We start from the raw sequence: 27,941 nt of genomic DNA on the forward strand, positions 1-27,941 counted from the left end.
AGAGAGAAAGAGAGAGGAGAGAGAGAGAGGCTAATTCTCTTAACTCGTACCATGTCGACGATTGGCAAATTGTTTATCATAATGATAATAATTTCTTGACTCGATAAAGGCCATTGTTGTCGGATCTCCTAGCGCGCGATAACTTTTCTTTTAGATTCTTAGTGCATGGAGTGGTTGTTGTTAAAGTAAAATGTCGATTGTCTCGTCTAACTGAACGAAAGGTTTCTGATAAATGGAGTTTTTGGAGTGGGATTGATACGAGGGTGAAATGATAGAATAGGAGAGGTGGATTGGGTAATAGTTATGTGATTATTTCCAATATTCTGTTTTTAAAAATAAAACTACTGACTGCATCAAAATAACGGTATGTAGCTTTCTTCTTTTCACAATTACTAAATATTAAAATGTAATGAATTTATATATAGTTTTCTCTTTTTTATGATTATCAAAACCATGTAAGAATTTTTGACAAAATTGATATTTATAAACATCAATTGAGATTAGCGCACTCGATATACAAGAACATATAAAAAAATAAAATACTCAAAATTTTCAAAAGTAAAGATATGAATTTTATACTTACTTTTCTTTCATCATATTTCTTCTAGATAATTATTCACATATAGTATGTATATTTAAATACACATTAGAAATTAATATTTACACTTTTAATCAATTGGACTAGTCTGATAAATTTAAATTATATCTTTGTAAATGATAAACTGTGTGGAAGATAGAATATTTGTTTTCTTCTTTACAAGGCGTCTTTTATAAAGTTTTGGCGATTAGTTTAAAACAATAGTTCAAACTTCAATGGAAACACCCTCAGGTACGAAGAAATTTCTTTATCTACATTGAGTAAAATATGAAATATACATATATATATATATATGTACATATATATATATACATATATATATATATGTATATTTCATATTTTACTCAATGTAGATAAAGAAATTTCTATATATATATATATAGAATATATATATAGAATATATATATATATATATATTTTTTATAATATGTGATGAACAATATACGTGTTAAAACTATCTAATATTTATTACGATATCAGAAGAAATCACTTCTAGTCTTTTAAAAATGTGATTGAAATATCATAGTAAGGTATTGTAAAAAAGAGTAATTAGGCAAAAGAAATAAAAACAGTTAAATATATTATATAATAGAAACAAAATGTGCCTTGCAGTAGAAATTTTAGTTTAATTCACTATAGTAACTTTGCGTTAGATATCTTTAAGGAATCCTAAGATCTCTTTCAACGATTGAAAAACATAACTAACTCAAAAATAACGTAAAAGTCTTATTAGAATGAAAGTTTGGTATAAAACGTCCGTATAAACCAACGCATCCCTCCAATCTTAAGCACATTTTTCCAAGAAATGGCAAAGCAAACATTTCCATCAGACGCGAACAGCACCGCTTGCGCGTGTCATTAATGTCGCGTATATACTCGCGACATCGTGAGACACATAAGTCGTCTCTAAAATAGACACACGCTCGGAGGCTCTGTCTCTAGCCCGTTATCTATTTCTGGTAAGGGTCTGTAAAACGCTCGAAGCCGGATCCTGGAAGCGGCTGCGAACAAATCTCGCCTGTACGACCTTTTCGTACGTAACGTTGCTATAGCCTGACAGAAATTCGTTCGGGATTTACTGTGTTGTCAATTCGCGGCGCATAAACGTCGCCACGGAAAAATGAAATGCTGATCCCTTTAGCGATTCATTAACGACAATACATTATAGCTCACAGCGCTCTATCGACTGCATTACTGACATTTCTATGCGGGGAGAAAGGTGTATCGATGTCAGTATAAATCACCGCATGAACTGCAGGCATAAACATATCCACGTGATCGCGTACACTTAGACGAAGAATCGTTCTCCGTCTTGTTTCCTTGCTGCCGTGGTTCTCGTTGTTACCGGTGTTGGTGCTTCGATCAACTCGACCCACGTGAAAACGTCGTCTGTCGGATCGAAAATCGTATACGACATGTTTGCTTTGTGGTGGAGAGATACAGTTCATTTAATTCTTTAGAGCACACAGTCTTAAGATAAAAAAGATTCTAGTTGTAGAAATCTTATTTGAAAACAGTTGCTCCAGATGAGTTACAGTGGTTATAAAAAATATTTGTGCATACTCTTATTTTCCAATAAAGCATTTCTTGATGAGGTTTCACACATCATCTTCATACTATTAAATTTTTCTAGTCGCATGATATTTAATGATGATGATGAAAATGATATTTGGACTTCATTAATTAGTACATATGTACATAAATGCTATAATAAATACAATGATGTACAAATACTTTCTCGGCCACTATATGAGTACGTACTGACCAAATTAATATATCACTTTTCCTGCACGTCTATTAAACGTGTGTGGTATTTGCTATATTTATATTATATATATTTGTTATATTTGTCAAAACAAAAGCTGTGAGATATATTGTAATTCATTACGCTTCGAGTTATTTTAATATTTTAAAGTGAAATGAAATATATATATATACATAAGTATTAAAAGGGTTTTTTTCGTATGGACATTTACCATAGAATACTTTTATGTACAGAGAATGTTTCGTTTAATGCAAAATACGATTTTTCAGCCATTTGTAGCCATGTAACAAAAGATATTTTGAACCAAAATTTATCGATATCGAGTATACAGCGAATAATGATGATACAAATTTCTAAAATAACTTAATTATTACTAATCGTAAATTTCTTTTGATAATCTATAGTTGCATATGAAATAAATAGAGTTATGAGAATAGTCTCTTATTTTTATATTTTATTTCTTTTGTCAAATTATTTTATTTTCATTTAATATGTGTAAATAGTAATATTAACTGTCTTATTAGTTCCATTAATATTATCAATGTTTAAAAACTTTGTAACAAACACTTAAATATATTTCTTTATAATTACAAGAAATTCTCATATAATTGATAAATATTTTATTTTTTTATCAATTTATGTAAAGTTTTCTATTTTGATCAATAATGACATGTATATTATATGTATATATGGTATGTATATTATATCTAAATATGTTTATGCAAGTAATTTGCGAAACAAATATGCAATTAGTCACGAGTACGCAAATATTATAATAACAAAAATAAACAACATACCTAAAACAAATCTTTTATGAATAGTATTTAATTGATTCTCATAAAGGGAAATTTCAGTGCTGAAATAACATGGATTCACAAGTAAATACATGTTGAAATCGATTCGATTATTTGTTGCTCTCAGGTTACAAATCGATCCAAAACGACATTGGGGCCAGTTTGTATACGATCGCGTAAATTCAGAAATAGAATCGGACAGGCAACAGCCTGTTCCCCAAGATAGGTCAATAAAGCGTCTCGTTAATATCAAGGAAACACGTACGTCCCGGTAAGTTTGACAGTAATAACTGACAATAGCGACGCTTACCGGCGACGTTTAACGACACATCGAAGCACGAAGGGACGATCGCGTCGAGAGACACAGCAGCGATATTCACCGTGCCACCGAAGCTGCCCTAATTACCTGATTTAATTACCGCGACGGAATTACCGGTCGTTTCCGTGCCAGCCGGCACAATCGTGACACCCGTTACATATCTACGTGACTGTAACCGAACTAACGTGAAATCGAGATACTCGAACAGTTACACATGTATATATCGAACCTTGGTAATCCGACTCTCTATCATTCGAAAACCTCATTGGGATTACAATTTTGTTTCTGAACTATGTACACATGTACTTATATATTATTTCATGACTAGAAAAGTATTTTTATTTTTATCATTTCATATGCGGATAGTAGAATATTCCGTGTTCACTCCTATAATGTTTATCTGCGGGCAATAGAAGAATCCGACAACAATTTCAAATATTATGTAACTTTTAGTGGTGTAACTTTAGTGGTACATTTCACGAAATCGCTAAAAAGGCATGTAGCCCGCGGCATGTTTAAAACGTGCAAAATATGCCGTGTATAATGTATTAGATGTTTTAAAGTTCCTGACTCTGAAATAATTTTTGAATATTTTTAAAGGGTTTGAAGTTTTTAATGCGTCAAAAGAATTGTACTTTTACTGTACTTTGATTTCTTTGCATTAAGATAAGGACACATTTCGTTGTTCAAAATGCAATAAGATTACAGAACTATTCGGCAACCCCTATAAGGCTACAATTCATTGGAAAATGTAGTAGTCACGTGGTAGTCAGTCATGTGGTAGTGGTTGGAAAATGAGGAGTCATTAAAAAATAACTAAAACTTTCGAAAATTATTGTTTCATTCGATACCTTGAATTCTAAAGAATCTATGTATATTATATTTGATGGCAATGTTCATATATGTCGTTACCATCTTCACGGTTAACAGGTTAGAATGGGTGAAGTAGGTTAATTGACGAATTTATTCGACTAGAATAAGTTACGATAATAATTGACAGGTATTCTTTTTTCTCCAAGTTGATCATAAATATAATCAAATGGATTATGTGTAGCGACTCATAAACGTATTTTCATTTTCATTTCATTTCAATGTGTGGTATATATACATATATTAATTTTTGAAACTTCTATAGTGCTATATGTAATGAGATACGACTATCGTAATTATGTTGGTAATACTTGAAATTATATGTAGATTGTTTTAATTTATAACAGACGTTTTCAAAATTTATGTTAACTTACAATACATCTGAATTGATTTATTTATGCCAATAATACGAAGTATTATTTATAACAGATATTTCGCTCTTCCCGATTCATGACACTGTACTGTATTCTATAAATACGTCTGATTATGAGTTGCGTCCTGACTAGAAGGGTGGTTTCTCAGGGTTAAGAACCAGAAAAGAAAAAAATACACTTGAGTCTGCTGTACGAGCATTATTCTTTTTGTCCATAAATTTGATTTGATTATATTAAAAAACAGTTTCTTGTTTCTTCTGGAAAACATACTTTTTCGAGTTGAAACGCTTTCCTCGCAAGTGTGTGACATATATCATTTTTAATGAATAACAATGCTCTCTATTACCTTTTATTTATCACAACCAGAAGAATAATCTACAATCTGCAGAGTCAAAATCGATCTAATAGTATGAAATCCGATAACCGATATTCTTAAGAGTACACAGATCACTTTTTGCGACGAATAATGTCGAGCAATGTCTTTGCGTGGTCTCTAGCTTTTTCCTCGTCATTTATAACTTATAAATTTGAGGTTGATTGTCCCTCTTTGAGGCGCGGTGTAAATGCCAGTGAGCAAATATGTATATATATACGTATTTACTTACATATGTATACTACACACATAATGCGTGGCAGAAGATACAGCAGACACTTGGATTTGTTGGTGAGTCACCGTATGACATTTGAACCCCACCAGAACCCAATCATTTCATGATACATTTAGAAATTCTCAACCAAACTTTTTTTTATCTTTATAATCAAATTTCATTGAATTTTTCTTTCAGTTAATCGTTAGACCGCGAACTTTTATTCATTTATCGAAAATTTAAATGTGATATATATAAAATGTCACTATATGATATTTAACATTGACTCCTACCAAAACCCAATCACTTCGTAGTACATCCAGTGTTTCTGAAACAAAATTCCCTTTTTTCTCTTTGTAATCCAATTTTTTATTATCTTCTAGCCCCAATTCGTAAATCATCCACGGGAGTTTAGATTAAGTTACTTAATTTCAGTTTGTTTCGTTTTAATTTGCATTTCATGCATTACGTATAAACATTTACGTTTACTGCGTAAAATATAGAATATAAATGAAGATTACACATCATAAAATTAAACAATATAGCACAATTTTAATTCAAATTTTTATTTATTATTGTGGTTATTATAGTTATTATTTATGATTATTTTTATGGTTTTATGGGTATTTCTAACTCAATAATACTAAAAAGAAAATAGTTTGAACCTTTCGAAAAATAAAAATAAAATTTGCATACTCCATATTATAACGACAGATGATTTTAAAATAGGCATAAGAGTAGAAACGATATATATTTAATCCCAAAATCAAACGACGGAACGATTTTGATAATATACGCAGAATTACTTAATAACATACTGAATTTTCAAAATTGCAATAAACGATGCATACAATGAATTGTAAAATTATTCGTCTATAAAAAAACATTCAAGATGTTGCCTTATATTTTCCTACTGTAGCTTTCAATTGTTTGAACAACTGAAATCTAGGTTGTGGCAAGAGAGGGAGACTATAGAAGTATATTAAAGGTTAAGCTTTAATTTTTTGATAGGACAGATTTTTTTGTGGAGAGTGAAGTTTGTTTCATTTTGATGGAAATTTTATGCATATTTTATTATAGTGTAATGTGGTAATATGTGAAAGGATTGTTTGCAAATAAGTTATAGTTAGTAACAGGCGAAAAAGTATAATAATAGAAACTAAAACATGATGTAATTAAGGAAGCGGAGGGTTGCTGCAAGTGTCTTTAATAAAGAAATACGGCTGAGAACGGCAAAGATGTGGATTACGAGTAGAGTGTAGAATTAAAAAATCGATTGTTAATATTAGAAAAATTATTTTCTAAATAGAAAATCTTAAAATCTTTCTCCGTTAAGTATTGAAATATTTTCATTGCATGTGTTAAAATAATGATTTAAACAACATCTTTGATTTTTAGTTGATAATACAGTATTATAAAAAGATAAATGATTATTTCTAGAAGAAAGAAAGAGTGAAATAGGAAGGTAAATAATTTCATAAATATTGTGTAAACTGAACTGAATCAGTATGTGTATATTAAAATAACAAATATGAAATAAGTAATTCTTAAATTATTAAATAATTTTTAAATAAATATGATTTCAAAGAAATAAAAAGATGAATTGAGAAAAGAAGATATGTATTTTTTTATTATACTCAAAAAATAATATTCATTAAATGGAAGATTTATTCCACTTGATTAATTAACAACAAGTAAAACAGGATTTGCAGAATCCTTTTGCTTCAAAGAAATATTGATTTGTTAGTAACATACGATGTTAATATTACGATAGAAAAGTTGTTATGGTTGGTCAGTTATTTCTTTAATTTCGATTTAAATCTGTGCGACATGTTAACTGATCTCATTATCTCTTAAGATCCCGTTTTCTTTTCTTCGTTATAGACTTCCACGATCACTTCCTCGATGTCAAGTAGACGATATTATATTAAATATTCACGTGAAAGTATCTAGAGATAAGTTTAAACGTCTAGACAATGGTTATATTGAAAATGTATAATAGATTATAAGTGTTTAAATAAATAAATTAGAAATAATTATAAAGAATCAATTTTTAGCTTCATTATATTGCTAGATATGATTAAAGTGAAGATAGAATATTATGACTGAAGCATATTAATAATTCATTAAATAATCGTTATGGTTTCTAATAATATCGAAATTAAGCGGGATAGTTTTATTTTCGATAATAACTATAATTTTAATAAATTTTAAATTAAACATTAAATTTGTAATTGTTTAGTATTATGTTTGAAGAACATTAATAATTTAATTAACTAACATTTATGAGATTCCAAATAATAATAATGATAATAATTAAATTTTATTATGTTATTACTAAACTTTGAATAGTATCACATCACATCTCAATTAGTTTAATGTTACGATTGAAGCACATTCGTAATTAATTAAATAATCGTATGTATTTAAAATACAGCTTTGCTGCTTTTTACTACTTTGATGATACGATATGGATAAAAAACAGTGAATTTATTCTTTTATACAATAAAGGATTGGATAATTGAAAATATTTTTATAACTCGTCATGCTAAAAAGATCTTTGGTAACAAAATATGATAAAAAACAAGATAACTTTTTCATTGTATAATAATTATTCTGTTTGTTGTATGCGAATGTATAACGAATAAAATATGGCAACAAGGTCCGATTTATAATGTTTATATCAATATTGACGCTATCTTACAACAACGAAACTGTTCACGAATCCCCTTCTATAAATCTTTCTTTCATCACTCATCAATTTGCCACAAAATCAATTCTTCATTACAGTACCAATCACCCATCTAAGCCGCAGATACCCATCTTGTTCACACAGCTTTTACTCCCTATCTATTACAACCCCTATACCATAAAATACACTATGGCTCAAAAATAATCCAGACACTTGCTTATTTTTGAAAAGATCTAATATTTATTGAAACTTTATTTAAAATTTTGTTGTGTCTTGTAATGAAAGTGCTATGGGGATATAAAAAATCGAAGATTAAAGCAAGGTTATATTAATTAACAAATGCTTTTTAATTCACACAGAAATTCGAATAATCACAAAACATGTAGAAAAATATGTATATATAAGTTTGTAAAAGCATAGAATATATAGAAATATAAAAAGGATAGATAAGTATATTGACAACAAACTAATCCACTGCTTCTAAAAATTAAAAAATGTAATTTATCAATCATTGTAATCTTCATATTTGTAATGTTTCTGTCACCTGCTTTTCTCAGTTGACAAGTTAACTTTTTTATAGTAAGAAAAATAAATACAAACTCGTATATCATGCTTATCTCAATCTAAAATCTTATCTCAATCAAAAAAGTAAAAAAATTCGATGATTTCCACAATTATTTATTCATTATATCGAAATGTTTCTCAACGGAGATTTATTACAGAATACGTACCCTACAGTAAATTATTAAGATTCTTTTGTTTTAAAGTGTTTAATATTTTCGTTTTCATACTTAATCGTAAGCAGATTATATTCGTGCATCATAGGACATAACCATATGGGGTAAAATTATCCTGTAAGCTATGTAAAGTATTACATCTCGAACTACGATGGTCATAAACTATCGTTTACTCTTTTGGTAATAACAATTAAGAACAAAGAATGAGGAACGAAAAAGCTAATAATAGGAATAATAATGAAAATGTTTTTTGCGTGTATTGTCGCAAGAAATATGATGTAATCCAGTTAAATGAGAATTGTATACAATGAATAAAATGGTGGATACATATGACTAAATTGGTTGTAGATGAGAATTGATTTTGATTGATTACCACTAGTTTTGTCCAAGTATTGTATAGTGTATAACTACAGGTTTTGTTCAACAAATGGACCAAAATTGGGAAATAAAGAGATTTTGTTTTGTCGTTAATTCGAGTAGATCCTATGTTTGACATTTTGAATTTTACTTTTGTTATTTTGCATCCATAAAGATATTGAATGAATATTATTTTGATTACACGATTTGTTTTATAAATTGAACCATTCTGGACGATACAGTCCGTATATGTAACATACGGAAATCATCCTCGGGGGATTAAAGTTTAGAGTTTACCAGAGCAAGAAGCTTGGACAGAGATAGAAGAGCGAAATCGTAGCGAAAAGATGCTGGAGTGTTGCCAGTTGACGAGATCGTTAAGTCTCACACCTTCTAACGAGAGACAGAGAGGAATCGCTGAAGGAAGGGATACGGGAGGTTAACGGAGGTTGACAGGCAGCATGAAGATACGATTGAACCGTCCTTTTTCTTTCATCTCATGGTGCCTGGTATTTTTAAACGAATCGCGCTACCGGTTGACATTTTGTCGTCATCGATCGATCAGTCTTCAGCACCGATCTTCTTGAATTTTAACCCGTTATCGAAATCGAATGGTTGAATCGAATAAAGGACTTCATAGATATAATATTTATTTAATTATTTCTATTTGCAAATCTACTGTTTTTATTGGAGATGCAGTTTCTCGCAAAAGTGTTCGAACGTTTACTACAAAAAGCTTTTATATATGTGTTATATACAACATTTTGAAATGTCATTAACTCTATAATGAGGCGCGATTGCAATAATTATATTGACAAAATTTGAATCCAATTTGAATCCAATTTGAAAATATATACAGAAATTGCAAAATATTTATTACAAACTTATATTTAATAAAAAATTAGTATATACTATGAATGCTCGTTTTGATGTTTAAAAATGTCAAAGACAATCCCACTGAATACTCAGATTTATTAATAACGTGGATGATTACTGCTTTAAATACTTTTGTGATTTGTGAAAAATACATATATGTACATATATTTGTACTAAATATCTTGTAACTTCTAAGTATACATTTTCAAAATTGTTTGAAACTTTATATTTATCTGTTGGTATTTAAACTTGTATATAAGTTTCATACAACACACGTAACATGTTCATGAAAGGTGTGAATAGGTGTACGAATACTTTCATGAGTCACTGTACGTACATTGTACATACATATTTGAAATGGCTTGTATAAAATAGCTCGTAATAAATTAATCTATTCTTAGGAAGGTTCAATTATTTCAAATCATTTTTATTACAAAAATGGTACAGTACAAAATATTTCAAATAATGTTTCTCACGCCATTTTACAAAAAGATTTATATCAAACTAAATTATTCAAAAAAAAAAAAAAAGGAATCAATCCCTATTATTAAATTGTTCAAAAATTTCTGAAAATAATATGTCTCAGATAGCGATTTTTATTTCAGAAACTCTTACCAAATTATTTCATTTCTTAAAATAATCATATTTCCAATACTAGTTCTTATATAAAAGTTAGTCAAATGTAAAATACTTTAGATTGGCTTAAATAGCGACTTCTTATATGTATTGTATTAGAAAGAGACTCGTGCCAAATTAATTTATCCAAAAATGACTAAAATTTAAATAATACAATTTTTGCAACTCTTTCGCTAACAGAATAATTAACAAAGCATCTTTCCAAAATCTAAAGGCTTTCGAATAATTTTCCGAGTACTTACGGGTAAGAGGATAAAATCTGGTGTCGCAGCGAGCATTATGTAATCGTATTAATAAGCGCGCACACGCCTTTCGACTGCAAGAGGATCATGAGCGGAAGAACGGTCGCCTTCGTTTCCACGAAACGGATTCTAATTACGACCAAAGATGATACATGGTTTTCTCTGCTTTTACACGACCCAGCTTTCTCCTCCTTCGCGTTCATCCTGCTCATCTTCGTTCAATTCGTTCCCTAGCGAAGAACTTGAGCAAAGAAAGCTAAATACCTCGAGCTCTTATTTCTTCTTTCAACGTCTTTCCACTCTTTTCATTTTTTTTTGACGTGAACACGAACTGGATGGATAATTAACTTCCGATGTGAGCTCCGCTTTCTTTTTTTCTTTTTCAGATTGTACATATTTAATTTTAGGGTGTGTTACTTTTTACGTTTCTTAGAAATCTTTAGATATATTGATTATGTATACAAGAAGAAAAAGTTAATTCAATGATATGAAATTGATGAAATTATTATTACGATGTCAAGTATAGGTTGCTTACACTGTAACGTTTCAAATGAGGTAATAATTCTTACGTGTTTTGATTTTTTTATTAACTTTTTCAGCAAATTATGTTTTTATAAATGTAGTAATAAAGAAAGTATGTATTAATCTGGTCAATATGTATTCATAACTCATCCAGAGTGATGTTAATTTAAATAAAATTTCCGTGCACCTAGAGTCTTGTCTTCTTTTAAAATTCTACGCCCCGAAAGGTTAATTAAGGTCCTACGGTACTTATGAAAGATAATACGGGATTACAAAGGGTTAAAAGTGTCCAAAAGATGCTTAGAATGAAGTAATAGAAAATTACAACTTTCTCCCGAGATAGTCGTTTTGAAACATAGTACATCGCGTGAAGACCAGAAACAAGAAGAGTCGAGGAGGATACGTCGTAAGGCGGGGGTGCTTGTAAGTTGAACGTCCGCTGCATCGAATATAAATAGCGGTCGGCGACGTTCGTCCACCTCGTCTTTCTCTTCTTACTCTTCTCAGTGTATTCTTTTCTTCTTCTTCCTTTTCTTTCCTTTTTCTTCTTTTACTACAGTCACCTCTTCGTTCTACTGGCCGCCTCCTCTTTAGGCTCTTCGTCTTCGTCTCGACACTTTCCACTAGAACACAAGGCTCATCGATTCTTTACCAAGAGTCGAGGAGAAATGTCTACAAAGTGTAAATTCAATTAGGCAACGATCTGCTTCCTCCAACACCGGATTAATTTTAATGAAATTATAAACCGAGCATTCATTCTTTACTACGATTCGTGAATCAGACTGACCTCGTTTTCAACAACGAGGCACTCTATTATACGTGAGAAATCTTGTTATGCCTATCTGTTCCTATCATTTTTCTATATTTTTAAATAGGTATAAAATAAACTCGTTGGCAAAAGAATAATCATTTGTTATTTGCAAACTATATACATTCATTGTAGACTGTAATTCGTGGTACGAATACGGTTAGAGAAATATCTTAAAAATAAAAAACAAGACGAAGAATAACAAAGTTATTTTTAAGAATGTAACTAAATATGTCCAAACACTATATTTTCCACAAAATGAGACTTCAAGTGAAATAATTTTATCGTAAATTAATTTTCAATCAAAATTTTGTTCTAATATGTTTCTGTAAATGTTTTAAGAAATTGTAAATGTAATATACTTTTATATACTTGTTGCATATCTATTAGCCAAGTATATTTTAGTTTTTCCGATTATTCATTATATACTTAATTGTTGCAATTTCAAAACGTTTCGTATTATATATTGATACAAAATTTTTCTATAAGTATTCAAACGCATTCTTGAGTGACTGTATTTTTTAACATTAGAAAATATAATTGGACCAACACCGGTGTTAAAGTTTAGAAATAGAAATGAAATAAAAATTGATCTAACTAAATTAAAATTTAAGAGCTGCATCTGCAAATTTTCACATATGTGTGATCTAAACTGGATTGTAGGTGATTTCGCGTTCCATGGAACTAGAAGCGTTGCGCACGTGTACGTGTGTGAAAACTTGACGAACTCCCCTTCTCGGAACATTTCTCATCGAAACAGCCGCGTGTTGCGCAGCCTCTTCCGTATTCGGTTGGGTTCAGTCGTAATGATCTTCAGGGATCCCGGGAGTTAACAGGGCTTTATAGGCGGTCAGGAAAACACGTGTTCGTAAACCAATGCTCGCCTCACGAATCACTCGGGGTGATTTACATCGAATCCTGACCATCCTCTTCAAGCTTTTAATCTCAATTTCATATCAAGCGAGTTTTTTTCAAATTTTAATTAATTTCCCCGGTTTTTTACAAAGATAAATATGAAAAAAGTTTGAATTTCCCTCCTGAGATATCTTCATTTCAATCGTGCTATCTATTTGATTATTTTTTATGAGATGTGTTTAAAAAAAAAATTATGAATAGATGGATATGCAATGATTTTATTCTTATAAATATTACATTCTTATAAACTCTATTCTAATAAAACTTGTAAATTTTATATTCTTGTAAATTTCTCTCAATTATATTGTTATATATTCTTACAAATATTGTATTTTTATAAATTCTTAAAAGCTACATTGTAATACATTCTTATAAATTTTATATCTAATTTTATAAATTGAGATAAAACATAAAAATGTTTATATTCTACTACATACGATACGTAAAAACAAAAAATTAGATTCTTGACGAAAGTTTCTCATGTACAAATTAGCTATTAATTTAAGTTAGTTTTCCATTAAATCAATTCTTTTTTGCATTGGATTAAATATTTCTGTTTTCATTATGTAATATATGTACATGTGAACCTGTTTTATTTAATAACTTCAGAAAATATTCTAGTGAAATCTATACATACTACTGCTCAAAAATATTTATAGACTTGCTGATTTTAAACAAGATTTATTTTAATTAAAAGGTTACTAAATCTAGAATAATATTGTGAATTGTCGAACTTTTTATAAAACATTTTTTATAATATCTTTATAAAAAATTTGTCGTATTCTATGGTATTACGATAGTATGATATCGATGAAATAAAATATATATATTAAAATTGAAAAATGTTGTTCACACGAGCATTGATCCTGAATAAAAATTCATCGTCACAATGAACAACGCTGAAAGCGATTTTTTTTTACTTAACTAGAATTTTCTGTGCCGCGCGAAGGTTCGCAACTGACGTAAGTTTGTTGGCGTGGAGATAAGTTGCGCTTGAAAACCGCGATAAAGGATGTTCGTCTTCGTCTCTGTTTTACGTCAAACGAATTTCCACGGTGGATGAGGGGCGGAGGGCCGCAGGTGGATGTACTTTATCGATTTTGGCATACCAGACAAGCTGCTTGTGCTTTCACAGCGATAATCCGGCTACCGCTGCTACTGGCTGGGCTGGTGCGGCTTAAATCGCCCACTTGAAAACTTCATCGACACGCTGCACCCCTGTAACTTTCCCTTGGCCTGTCCTGCTCTGAGAACCGCGTTTTATTTCAAAAATTGCAGAATATACAACGTTTAGTGTGAGGAGAGAAATTGATTCGTTAGATGACAGAAACAGTTTTACGGAAGCAATAAAGAATTAGCTCTGCAGTTCCCATAAGAACCTACAAGTATTATTTTTTTACTTGCTTCTTTTACCCACTTTCCATGATATAACTAAATTAATAATTTGTAGGTTTTAATGCATTCTAGTTCGTATTTATTTGAATTAATCTAGTTCGAATTTATTTGAATTATTTCGTATTAATGTTGCTTCTACTTGAATTCGTAAATAATAGAGAATTAACTCTCCAGTTTTCATAGACACCCATAGATACGTATTACTTTTTATTTGTTCTACATTTTATAACGATATAACAAACAAATTAACAATTTATACATTTTTTTATTACATTTCAGTAATTAGTTTGTACCTATTTATTTTGAGTTTGAAAGTTCTATATGTATACTTGAATTTGGCTAATTCCGAGTTGGGCAGACGCGAATAATCCACAAGAGATTATTTTACATATAAGAATAAATCGAAAATGTGGAATACAATTTTTTATATGTTGTCGTTTCCGAGAAAATAAAATTCACGCATATAGCAGGCCAATTGTTAACTAAATACGATCAAACTTTATTTTTATCAAAAACAAAGCTTTAAGCGGAAAAATGTTATTCTAAATTTTTAACTTATTTTCGCATATAGAATAACCTATTAATTACTTATTCGCTACTTAGCTAAGTTCGTAAGTTACTCGCTACGTACATACTTACTCGCTAATTAGCTAAGTTCGTAAGTTTGTATGTACCAAACAAATTCTCAAACTCAATTTTCTGGAAAACGGAGAGTTGTATGAGAAAATATTCTACATTTCCGATTTATTTTTTCACATAGAAACATTCTCTTGATAATTGTGTCGCGATTGCCAGAAAATCCCGTATAATAGGCCAAAAAGTGTTTTCTTTTAGAAATGGAAAATAAAAGGAGAGAAGAAAGTGCATTTCGATTCTTATAAGTGACGGTGGAAATGCAGCTTAAGTAGGATGTCCCGGCACGAAAGGTCGCGTGCATCTATCCTCCAGACGGGAAACTAGGTTAACCATCGCGGAATCGACGTAATGACTCGCAATTAAAATGAAATCAGAGGCGAATTTAATCGTCGTTAGATTTTCTTTACTCGCGTGTTCCTGTTCTTTTTTGTGTTCAGGGTGGTAGGTGGTTCATGGTACTAGAAAGGAGAGAAATAATTATTTGTCGAGAAGTATGTAGAAAGTGGTAGGGAAAGTTTTTATGCAAGAGACTTTGCCTTCGAACGGAGATTTAAAGATTCGAGTACCTATTTAAATTTCATTTCTTACTTCCTTAGTTTATACTTTATTTTTCTTACGTTATTTTTACTCCGCATATATAAAGTGCACTGGTATGCAATCTGCTATGTATGAAATCTATTAAAATCCAATTTAGTCTTCTCTGTTCTCATATTGTATTTTCATATAATTATATTGTAATATGTATGTGTATAATATAAATTGTATGTGTATAATTATATTATATAATAATAGATTGTCGATTTTATTGAAGATGAATGATGTTTCTATTTATCGTTGAGTATATCAATTTTAAGTACTAAAATCAATGTCAATTGGTTTATATTGTTATTTCTAACTCCTTACAATTTTTTCGGTCACAATTAAAAAGTGCAGGGGAAAAAACATGATAATATTAAACATTAAATACATTAGTTTATTAGTTGTCAGATCGAAATTTATTCAGGTTGGAACTTTTAGACGTTAACGATTAATCGACATGTGAAGTCAGCCAATGATAATCAGTAACAATTGAAAAGCACATGATAAAATTTATTAATTAAACAAAATTTCATAGATTTATCTATCTTTAAAAAGCTTATATTGCCTTCTAACTATCTTAGTTACTAATTACAAGCAACATCAAAATTAAAAAATCAACAAAAATATATTTATCATGTACTCTTCAATTGATAACATGTCAACCAATCGTTACTGTCTACAAGTTCCTTTAGAAATCAAAGAAATCTCAATCCAACAACCCTAATCTTACAAAATATGTCAAGCTAGTAATGTAATGTAATCTGTAGAGATCCCTATTTCACATGCATGTAAACATATGTTTGCAAACGAATCCGAAATTTAATCCGGGTAATTTTTAGTGCATAGGTGGTACCTATATATTTCTATTGTATTGTATATATATTATACTAATGTATTCTAAGTATATCAGTTACAAATTGACATCATGCGAGCCTGGACAGTTGGTTGAAACTTGTTCGTCCTCAGAAATTGCTGAATCGGAAAAGCGTATGAATTCGATTAGCTGATTTTGAGGTCATTCTAACTCTTCATTTAAATATAATGTAAATATATATATATTTATTTATCTATTTATATATTTAGAAGATATTCTTGATTACTACTTGATTAGTAGGCGTTATATCAATATCATACAAATATCGTAAATGTTTTCAATAAGATTTACATAGGTTAACAAACTTTGAAACCAATATGTAATTGTTATAATTAACTATACTATATATTATAATCCTTGTAAATAGTTTCAACAAACTTTTCTTATGTATGCATATTAAATTATAATCTTGTTAAATACAAATTTTATTGTATTAATCGCTTTCTTGCTAAATTAGGTTAATTTAGTTTACATTTTGTATATGCACTGAATGTATTAACATTCTTTGGGACATAGTAAAATAAAAAACTTCCCGCCTTCTTGGTGCTTACATATATGCACAGTAGAATATCTTTGATCCTACCTTAAAATATGAACACATCTCGAAGTACAACGGTTTACAATATGTTCCACCGGTTTCGTGTTGCCACTGATATGACTAACACGCGTGATGCACAAGAAAAAGTACGTATTAATTTGGTTAGTAGGTGTTCATAATTCTCTCCAAAGTGGTAGAAATTTGAAATAAAATTTCAGTACAACTAGAGACTTTTCGGTTTTTTAAACCCTGTGTTCTAAGAAGTTGATATACATTTCACTCACTAGGTGTACACAACCAGGATTTCTACCAATTTCCATCTTTCCGTGTTCTCGGAATCTCGCGAAGTAGAAACAGAGAGAAGTTAGAGTGTCCGCAAAATCCTCGAAACTTTTTCTCGAAATAGTCACGAAGAAGATAGATAGAAGAAACAAGAAAGAGAAGGATCAGTCGATCGTTTGGCAGCATTCTTCTCCGTCTAACCTCCTAACGAGCCGATTCTCAAGGGGCACACAGAGGCGGCTGGGGATCGTCTTCTGCTTCTACGTTCCTCTTCGTCTTTTCTCTCTTTGATTCGTCCGACTCCACCTTGGTTGACGACGAGCGCAACAGATCGTGGTTCTCAACTCTGAAGTAAGCAGCTGCAGTTCACCTTCCAAAGATGCTTAAATTCTCCCTCCCTCCTGCATGTTCTTGGCTGAGGGAAACTGATGCGGATTTGTTGCCTTCTTCTGAGGTTTCGGTGCTTTAAAGCTGCATTTCGTTAATTTTCTAGCTGCACTTGTACTTAGGTGCTGTTTCAGCTTGATTTCTGACTAGGAGACTGACTGAAACGTCGGTCTATATATGGAATAGAAATTTTCTATTTTTCTAATAATTATTCTATTTTTAAAATAACGTAAATATTTCATGCAGCATTTTATACGCAAATAAAATTAATTTATTTGGAACCAAATAAAATATTTGTTACTTTACTATATAAACTATTTCTTATTTGTTAGTATGTTTATTCGTTATCCAATTTTGAACAGATTTGTCAATATACATCCTTACCAAGACTTTTACTTACTATGTACCACTGTTATTATGTTCCTTCCAGTTAATGGAATTAATTATCTTTTTTAAATGTCATATATAGGACAAATTTGCAATCAATAAATAAACATTATTGTCTCAGATAATCTATTTCTCAATGTCTTACTCTCACAATTATTTGCTTAGTTGTAAACTTTTGTACATAACTAAATAATGAACATGACATCAATTGAAATGCATTATTTATGATATAATACAAATTGAAATATTTATTTAGAAATTTAAGAAGATCACGTATTTAACCTTTTCGCATTTTTTAACAAACCCTTTCTCATCAATGTCGAAAACCCTCCTCAGAATATTTCCATCAATACAGTTGCTAAACTCGAAACATCTCGATGTCGCTTTCAGTTCACTTCATTCAAATTAATCAACTTATCCAAAGACGACAAGTTCACATCATGGTGCAATAGCACGCTCGGTCACGCGCAACGCGTGTCGCAAAAGAACTGGAAAGTCACGGATGTAAAAACGAAAGAAAACAACATACAAACGAGAGAATGAACGAGAGAAGGTGGGACACAGAGAGACGAGACTCTGGGCGTAGGTAATTATCCATAGGAAGGTTGAAACTGGAAAGCAAAGTCGAAGGGTTGCCTCTCCCGTGAGAGGCGTGAATTACACAGCGAGGCAAGCGAGCCGGCAGACAGGCTCATTGTCCTCCGCTAGTTTAATTAATGCAGCTGAACCGGCAGCCTCTCGTTCCTCCTTCTCCTCTTTCCGCTTTCCCTTCGTCTGCATTCTAGCTAGCTGTCTCTCCTTTCTTCTCTCCGACATCCGCATGCTTCCAACTGCCACGATCTTCGATCATGTACAGAGAGATAGAGCGAAAGATGAGATACAGGTATATAGAAGAAGAGGTTAGCTTTGGAGTGAGGGTGATCCACTGTGGTGTGCACTTGCTGCACGGATTTCCACGATGATCTGTCAATTAGAGACGTGACACGAGCGCCTTTGTTGATCGTGGAACGACGACATTCAGAGAAAGCTTTATATGTATGTACATACTTGGTTTTATGGGTTCTTGGAGTATGGCTGTTGACTTTTGTACAGTTGTTGCGAGGATTCGTACACAATAGTCTGAACAGCGTTTGCTACTTGAATGAAACAAACTTTCCTATGCACTTTACTGCGGAATAAGGACATCATAATTATAGTTTTCATTTTTAAATATAGTTGATTACAGTTCCAATTATATATAAGAATTCAATAAAAGACTTAGTAATAATAATAATAGTAAAGAATAATTTTTGGTAAAAGTAGTAAACATGCATTATACAAAAACGTAAACGTTAAAATGAATGACTACTGGCCACTCAGGGGTTAAATTCAAACTTGATATGTACTTAGACTTAATATTATATGTAGGTATAAACTTATTGAACGTAATATCTCTGGATAGTTTAACAAGTATTCTAAGTCTCTAATAAAACTCTGAAACTAAACAATATATAGCGGCTACAAAAAGGTATTAGCACATATCCTTATTTTCCAATGAGGCCTTCATTTATCAGATTCTACCTTTCATTTTCATAGTATCCAATTCTTGTAGTTACACGAAGACATTGTTAAGTACTTACTTAATTTGTGTACTTCATAATACGAAATTTAATGTACTTGGACCTAATTACTGGATGTATGCTCATATAGATGCTATAATAAACATAACAGTACATCAATACTTTTCATAGTTACTATACATCGAAATAAACATTCCGTCATAAACGCTTCTTTACTGATTTTACCAATTTTCACAAAAAGATTCTCCGTTCTCTCTATCAATCTCTCTAGCGTAAAAATATATAATTTTCCGGATGTTTCACTGCGTTTCAGTTGCGCGAGTATCTCGTTATCCCGGCTCTCGTCTCTCGCGAAGCCACTCGGAACTGCGGAGTAAAGTCAAGCGAATGGTTACAAATTGAAGACGCTAATTTACACACGGTTTCGCACTCAAGCTTGCTTGGCTCCGCCGACCTGGCTGGCTGCTTGCTTGCTTGCTTCTGCTTATTAACTCGCACAAGTTTACGAGCTAGCTTCTAACGGCTAACAAGGTAAACAATGTTTGGCAATTATTTCGGTTAAATGATCCTCCTGAGACGCGGCTGCTGGATACAACGGCCAGGTAAAGGAAACTAAGGTTGGAAGACACCTTTTACGTGTGTCTCCACTATTTGCTCGCGTTTATCCTCGCCAGCCAATCCCCTCTCTCTCTCTCTCTCTCTCTCTGCTTCGATCTTTGAAATATTCCAAGTGAAACATTGTAGAAAGTAATGTTTTAAAAGAGTATAAACATGTAAAGTGACTACAAACAATGTCTACGCACAGTGATATTTATTACAGGATTTACACACCAATGAATTAGGTCCAAGTATAAATTTCGTGTTATTTAGTAATACTTTCATAGGAGTAAAAAGATCAGGTATTATGAAAATGATAGAACCTTGTAAAAAACATTTTATTAAAAAATAAAGATATATGTAAATATTTCGTATAGCCATTGTATCTTGAATCTCAAAATCAAATAAAATTTTCGAATTTGTATGATCTCCAATAAAATATTGTTTATATAGATCGCTTATAGGTATATTAAGAAAAGTATTAAAATAGAATTAAAAAGGGGTTAAAAAAAGATTATTAAGACTAAAATTTTATGTAACGTTCTTTTTAAATAACATAATTTATTAAATAAAATTATGATACTAGAATCCTAGAAAATAATTTACTTTTAGAGTAAATTTTAGGCATCTCTGAAAATGTACAATTTTAAAAAAATATATATATATAATATAAATAATATAATATAATTGATTTCATCGGTGTGTTAAATCAATATTAATAAAAATCTATATTATACAAACATTATTATTTATGACATTTCTTACCTCAGTTCTTTCTTTTATATTTATTTTCATTATCATGAACTTTTAATGAATTTTGTCTCAGCAGGGTATAAAATAAATCACAAATAAATTATTACGTATAATATTAATCGATTTACAACCATCACAGCAAATTACAATTCCGGTTACCATGCAACATAATTGACAAAGACGAAGAACACCTCGAACGCCGAACTCGTTTACGTCATTCGACTTAATTTTCCTGTCACTCGAGCTCCTGTAGGCTTGAGTCAACTTTACGATCGTTCGATACACGTTTCCTGCTTTCCTTGCTGGATAGTTGCCACGTAATGTGCTCTCCTGTAATTACATGAATTATGCTCTGGTGTACCTAGCTCTTCCTCTCTTATTTTTCTGCCAAACTAGTTTGCCTCTTTGTACACTCACTAATGTCCCAATCGGCTTTCCTCTTATGCAAATTGATTAACGGTGCATCCGTGCGGCGTGTCTATCTGTTGCCTTCTTCTTCGTTGCGCTTTTCGTTTTTTCGCTTGTTCCTTGTTCTATCGGTTATATTGGTCGATAAATATGTATTCAGCGTACCTTGTATCTGGTTATCATTGATGATTTTCAAAACTGATACACTCGTTCGTGTTCGTGTTCGTGTTCGTGTTCGCAAAAATAAGAAAAATAATGTCCATCTATATTTTTGATGGTCGTTCGCTTATTACAATTTAGTATTTATAATATACGAGTTTATCTGGTAGATTCTTATAATATTAATGCGTAATAGTATTTGTAATATACTTGTTGTACTATACTTATTTAATATACTTATGCACTTATTATATTATATTATTGTAAACAGGTATATGTATATAGTAATATGTGACATTTTGCACACCTTGATGACCGAATATTAGTGCGACTTATTGTAGGATCAATTTATTTAAAAAGTTAGAATTAATACATACGAAAATACATAACGTTTTGACAGCATCTACATTCATTTTCGGGAATGATAATATTTCACAATCCACTTGAAGATTACACGAAGTATAATTGCTGCCGAGATAAGCGTTGCCAAGTAATAAAAAAAATTGATTTGATACAGTTCTATCAGAGAAACACTAGACAGAAATAATAATTTTCATGTGATCATTATCTCTTAACTGGTATCATTTGGTCATCATGAACCATAATAATTTAGGCTCGGATTATAATTTAATCTAGTAATATTGGAATTTTTAATTCAATTTAATTTTATTGAAAATCTCTACCATGCAGAATGTAAAATAAAATGAAATTCATTTTAATAAATATACAGGTCGAATTCAATCTCTAAGATTTCGATCATTTTTTAATATGTGGTGAAGATTGGCATGATTCTGTACAACAGTTCTAAACAGTAGTTTCCAAGATGCAAACAACTATCGATACCACTACAATGAATTCTGCATACAGTTGTGCGTCCGTGACAGCATATGCGTCCGTACTCGTTGCCAGCCGGCGGCCACTTATCTTCTGTTTACAAACGAGGGTCAGGCGAACTTAAAGACCCCTTGCACATTGTACATTTGCGAGTCTGTAAGAAATGTCTGTTACAAATTATAGTTCAATTAAATATGAATATCATCAATGTACATATTTGATTTGGGTTTAGGTTTTCACAAATGTATAAAATAATAAAAACTAATAAAAAATAAAATAAGAATACAAGCCACACAATACAAATTCAAATTCAATACATGAATGATATTTGCCTGTAATTGAATTGTAACGAATATTTCTTACAGGTGAACTACGCCTATCAAGTACACGCAGCGTTATTTTTTTAACGATTTCGTTACTGGCCTAGAATGCTATACCAAATCCGGGCACTCCTAGGACCATCGGAGTTGGGATATGCCCAACCAGCGTGTTTGGTCCCTCACCTTGCTATCTGTATCAGTTCCAGCCTACAGGATCCTTCACTCGTCTCAGGTCGAACGGAGGGTATTTCCATAATCCTATCATCTCATCAGGACGGTACCGGAGTAGTTGCGGCGCTACTCTTTCGCCGACGTCTTTCGGGGAGACCTAGAGCCTGCGCCTGGCGACCCCCTTTAGCCATCTAGCCACCATTTGGCTATAAACCACCTCCCACGAATCCAACACCAAGCGACCGAGAACGGGGGAACCCCCGAGGCTGATCTTGGCCCCCGTGGTACCAATTTAAGTCATTGGTGGGACTATCGGAATGTCTCGTCAGCCACATCACTGCCAGCCGGGTTCTTTGTAACCACCGTTACTCGACACGACCAGATGGGACCCACGTAAGCGGGGACTGACTGGCATCGGCCTCAGCCGATGCCGATGGTCTCGGTCTTGAGTCTCATCCCGACGGCCCCATTCTGGCTCGGGTCTACGGGTTCGCCATTACTCAAAGGACTCACACAAGCGGGATACAGCCGCAACACGCGGTTCTACCCTCCCGGCGGTCCTCTTTGCGGAAAGATGTTTCTTAAAAGTGAGGTGTATTGACCGTGATAGTCGTAGCTGCTGGCTGTAGATGTCACTGACGGGGTATTGCTGATTTTCTTCTGTTTTTGATGCATAGAAGAAAAATCGGACTCCGGTCGCCGGGATTTGAATCCGGGTCCCGAACGTTCGTAACCTAAGGCGCTAACCACTGCGCTGCCGTCGTCCGACACTAGTCAGTGTCGAGTGGTGGTATTTGCTGTTGAATGCCGCCATTCAATAATACTTTCATAAGAACTGCACCTATCAAGTCTACTGACGCACCGAGACCTTTATCCTGTTAAAAGCGCAGTTCGAGTTCACGCACATTGTGAGGGACAAAACGAAATTTAACATTGCCCTCGCGGACCTAGGGGAACGATACATAGAACAAGTCGAAGACATAGTGTACGACCCGTCGCGGACGGGACGATACGTACGGTTGAAGAACGAACTTATCAAAAGACTGACCAATTCGGACAGTACGACAGTGCGGAAGTTGCCCGAGAACTAAGAAATGGCAGATCGGACGCCGTCACAGTTCTACAAGGACTTGAAGAAGCTAGTCACGCCCTCAGTCCCGGACGACTTCGCTCTGACGCTCTGGAAAGACCGTCTTCCGGTAAACACGCAGCGAGTCCTGGCTGTCACGAGGAAAACGGATGCAAACGCCCTGACCGAGATGTCAGACCGGATCCACGATATCCGGCCAGAGTCAGGACGGATAGCAATGGCAAGCGAGCCATGACTACGACTACGACTGCATACAAGACGAACTAAACCAATTGTAAGCGGAAATTAGCGGACTACGATGTAGAAATATTTTGCGACGTAACGAGCGAAGTCGTACGACTGTATGTACCAAAACCCTTGCGGCACAGCGTATTCAATTCGCTACACGGACTTTCCCATCCAGGAATACGTGCTACACAGATCGTGGTGACGACGCGTTTCGTCTGACCGTCAATAAACAAGAATTGTAGAAACCGGACACGACAATGTATCCCGTATCAGCGATGTAAGGTCACAGGCATGTAGCCTCACCAGACGGAACATTCGGAGCGTTAGCAGGCCGCTTCGAACACATACACATAGACATTATTATCGTGATGCAATATTTTCAAGACTATCAATATTGTTTAACGTTTGCTTCGGCCCTCCTTTTTTTCTGGATAGCTCGTTTCGGTGTGCCTTTAAGAATAACATCCGATCAAGGACGCCAATTTGAGTCCGAACTATTTGAAGAATTATCCTGGTTGCCCGATATCAAGCATTTGCGCACGACGGCCTATCATCCCATGTTCAACGGGATGGTAAAGCGATTACATCGGCAGTTGAAAGCAGCAATCAAATCCCACGATACGAGCAACTGGGTAAAAATTTTGCCAATCGTTTTATTGGGTATGCAAACCGCCATTAAAGAGGACCTGAGCGCAACGGCAGCCGAAATAGTTTATGGTACCGGAATACGGTTGCCGACAGAATTCTTTTTAACAGTGGATCAACAGGCAAACTCAGAATACGCAAACTGGTTAAAAGAGCGAATCGAAAAAATCAAACCATACTCTATCACAGGACATAGCACGAAGAAAATTTTCATTTTCCGCAAACTCGCGTCATCGGCATATGTATTTTTGCGACATGGTGTAGCAAAAAGCTCTTTGCAACTACCTTACGATGGGTCATATAAGGTGATACAACGAGGCGATAAAAACTATACCATAGAAATAACCAACAGGAACCTAAGAATTTCCATAGACCGGTTAAAACCCGCTTTTGTTGTACCTGACGATATTGAGCAACAATAACAAGACGAAATTTGCACAAAAATACTCGACGTGTTCGTCCAGCTCGAAACCCAAAACAATCGAAACGAAGGGCGGACAATTCGGAGCGAAGAGAATCCGAAAAGTAGATACACCACGCGCGCGGGCAGGAAAGTCCGCTTTCCGGGGCGATACCAAGCAGGTTATAAGTAGAAAAGTCAATATGCTAAGCGAATGAAGCGAATAGGTTTGTAGCGGCACATGATTTAGAGGACAAATCAAATCATGTTATTGTTCTGTCCCGGAGCATCAAGACCGTTAGAATACAAGTAACGTAAACTCCGGGCAGAACAATGTCGCCGCTACAGGCAACCGTCGGGTCAGAACAAATTCAAGTTTTTCCGACTCTCCTCCGACCAGTATAAATAAACAGACACGTTCGCGGACGGGCAGAATGTAATACAATATCCAGCGAATATATACAGAAATCATCAGCACTAACGGGTATCTCCGCAATACTTGTATATTGTGTACGTAGAGCTATTTAAGGACCAGAAATACATATAACAAGCTGTGTCAGCAATAATTGCTTTCGTCATTTCGCACTATCCTTGTCCTGTCACACTTCTATAGGTTAAATGCGTAGCATTAAGTAGTTTAAGGAAATGCATGTAAATAGAATAAGCTTAGCATATAGGATTTACCTGCGCGGAACAAAGACAGCCCTAATACTCAACAACCTTTGTTAAAAAAAAAGGAGGAAGAAAGAAAAACTTTAGAACTGGTAAAGGGGTAATGTTGCTGCATTACCATAGCCCTACCGTCTCACTAAGACGGTACCGGAGCAGTTGGGTCGCTGCTCACCCGCCGACGTCCTTCGAGGAGGCCTAAAGCCTGCGGCTGGCAATCTCCGCACCTGCGGAGAGGCATAAAGCCTGCGGCTGGCATCTCCTTTTAGCCATCTACCTAGCATTTGGCTATAAACCACTACCCTCACGAGTCCGACACCAAGCGGCCGAGGACGAGGGGAACCCAAACCCCCGGGGCTGATCTTGGATCCCATGGTACCAATCTAAGTTATTGGCGGAAATTTCGAAGTGGTTCGACGGCCACGTCGCTATCAGCCTGGGTCCCTATAGCCATCATTACTCGACTGGACCATATGGGACTCACGTAAGCGGGGGCTATTAGAGACTAGCCTCGGTCGATGCCGATTGTCTCGGTCCTGAGTCTTATCCCGACGGTCCCATCCTGCCCGTGAGTTCGCCATTACCCAAAGCACGCCCCCACGCAAGCGGACTACAACCGTGATATGTAGTTCTTACATTCTTGCCGATCCTCCCTGCGAGAAAATATTTCTTACAACAACTAGTGGTACTTTGGTAACGGGTGCTTTCCGCAGATAAAAATCCATACAGTACCCAGGTCCCCTGGACCAATCGGGGTTAGGTAAACGCCCAACCATCGCACAAGGCACCCAGTGCCTTGCTTTCTGGATTAGCTAAGCCTGCAGGGGCTGTCGCTCGTCTCAGGTCGAACGGGGCCCTTTCTAAGCCCTCCCGTCTCTCGGGACGGTTCCGGAGCAGGTGGGACGCTGCTCACTCGCCGAAGGCCATTCGGTGGAGCCAGTCACCTTAATTCGGCCCTCTTGCCACCATCTTGGCCATCAACCACTGCCACCACGAGTCCATACCCATTATTTGGCCGAGCAGAGGGGTCGCTACTCCCTCCGGACTGTAACTCGACCCGCCCGTGGTACCAACCTTAGTCGTTGGTGGGACTATCGTGTGGATGTACGGCCACGTCACTACCGGCCCGGCGACCTGCTAACCGAGCTCGGCAGTTCCAGATGGGACTCACGTAAGCGGGGTCCACAGGGTACTTGCGTACCCTGAACTCACCCCGACGGTCCCACCCTTGACATCAGGATCGTGGGTGCGCTACTACCCAAGGCCCCGTTGCGAGAGTGTAACCGTACTTAGATGCCTTACACCTCCGGCGACCTTCCCTGCGGTGTACATAGGGACTCACGTAAGCGGGACGCTTGTCCTGACGGTCCCCCGGGCTGCGGGAACGTGGGTTTGCCAACCCCCATAGGCTCGCAAAAGCGAGCCCTCCATGCGGGAATATTTCTTACAGTCTTGCATATGCAAATATGCACGTTGTGTATAGAGCCTTTAAGCACAGCCGGCCCTCGTTTGTAAACAGAAAATAAGCAACCGCCGGCAACCAACAGTACTGACGCATACGTTGTCACACGCAGTATAGGTATAAATTTAATGTAATGGTATCGATAGTTTTTTGCGAATATCTCGGAAACTGCGCGAAACCGCCGATTATATGTGTAGAAATAAGTTATACAAAATCATGCTCTCCACCATATATTTAAAAATCATCGATATCGGAGAGGTTGAGTTCAATCTGTACATTTTCCTTAATTTTTGTTAATTAAGTTTAATATTAATTAATTAAAAGCTTCAATTCTATAATATTCTTTTTTCTAAAATATTCAAATCATCATTCGACTTAACATAATTTCAACGAGAAGACGATAAACAGAAAGAAAAATAATAATAAGAAGAAATACCAAACATTGAAAAACTACAGAGAAAAAACAAAACAAAAAT

The 27,941-nt window shown here is 34.1% G+C and overlaps 1 protein-coding gene and 1 long non-coding RNA gene across 9 annotated transcripts in view; one reads left to right on the forward strand and one right to left on the reverse strand.

Annotated features, from left to right (window-relative positions):
* The window catches only part of LOC100646289 (protein scalloped), a 340,073-nt gene that overhangs the window by 200,285 nt on the left and 111,847 nt on the right, over positions 1-27,941 (forward strand). The window lies entirely within an intron of this gene.
* On the reverse strand, positions 15,952-20,321 carry LOC105665651. Its single transcript, XR_001098630.2, has 4 exons — positions 19,955-20,321; positions 19,790-19,862; positions 19,218-19,338; positions 15,952-19,133 (listed from the first exon to the last, which is right to left on the reverse strand). It is a non-coding gene; the product is annotated as an uncharacterized LOC105665651 (long non-coding RNA).

The sequence above is a fragment of the Bombus terrestris genome, chromosome 4 (assembly GCF_910591885.1).
Source record: "Bombus terrestris chromosome 4, iyBomTerr1.2, whole genome shotgun sequence".
NCBI classification, from domain to species: domain Eukaryota; kingdom Metazoa; phylum Arthropoda; class Insecta; order Hymenoptera; family Apidae; genus Bombus; species Bombus terrestris.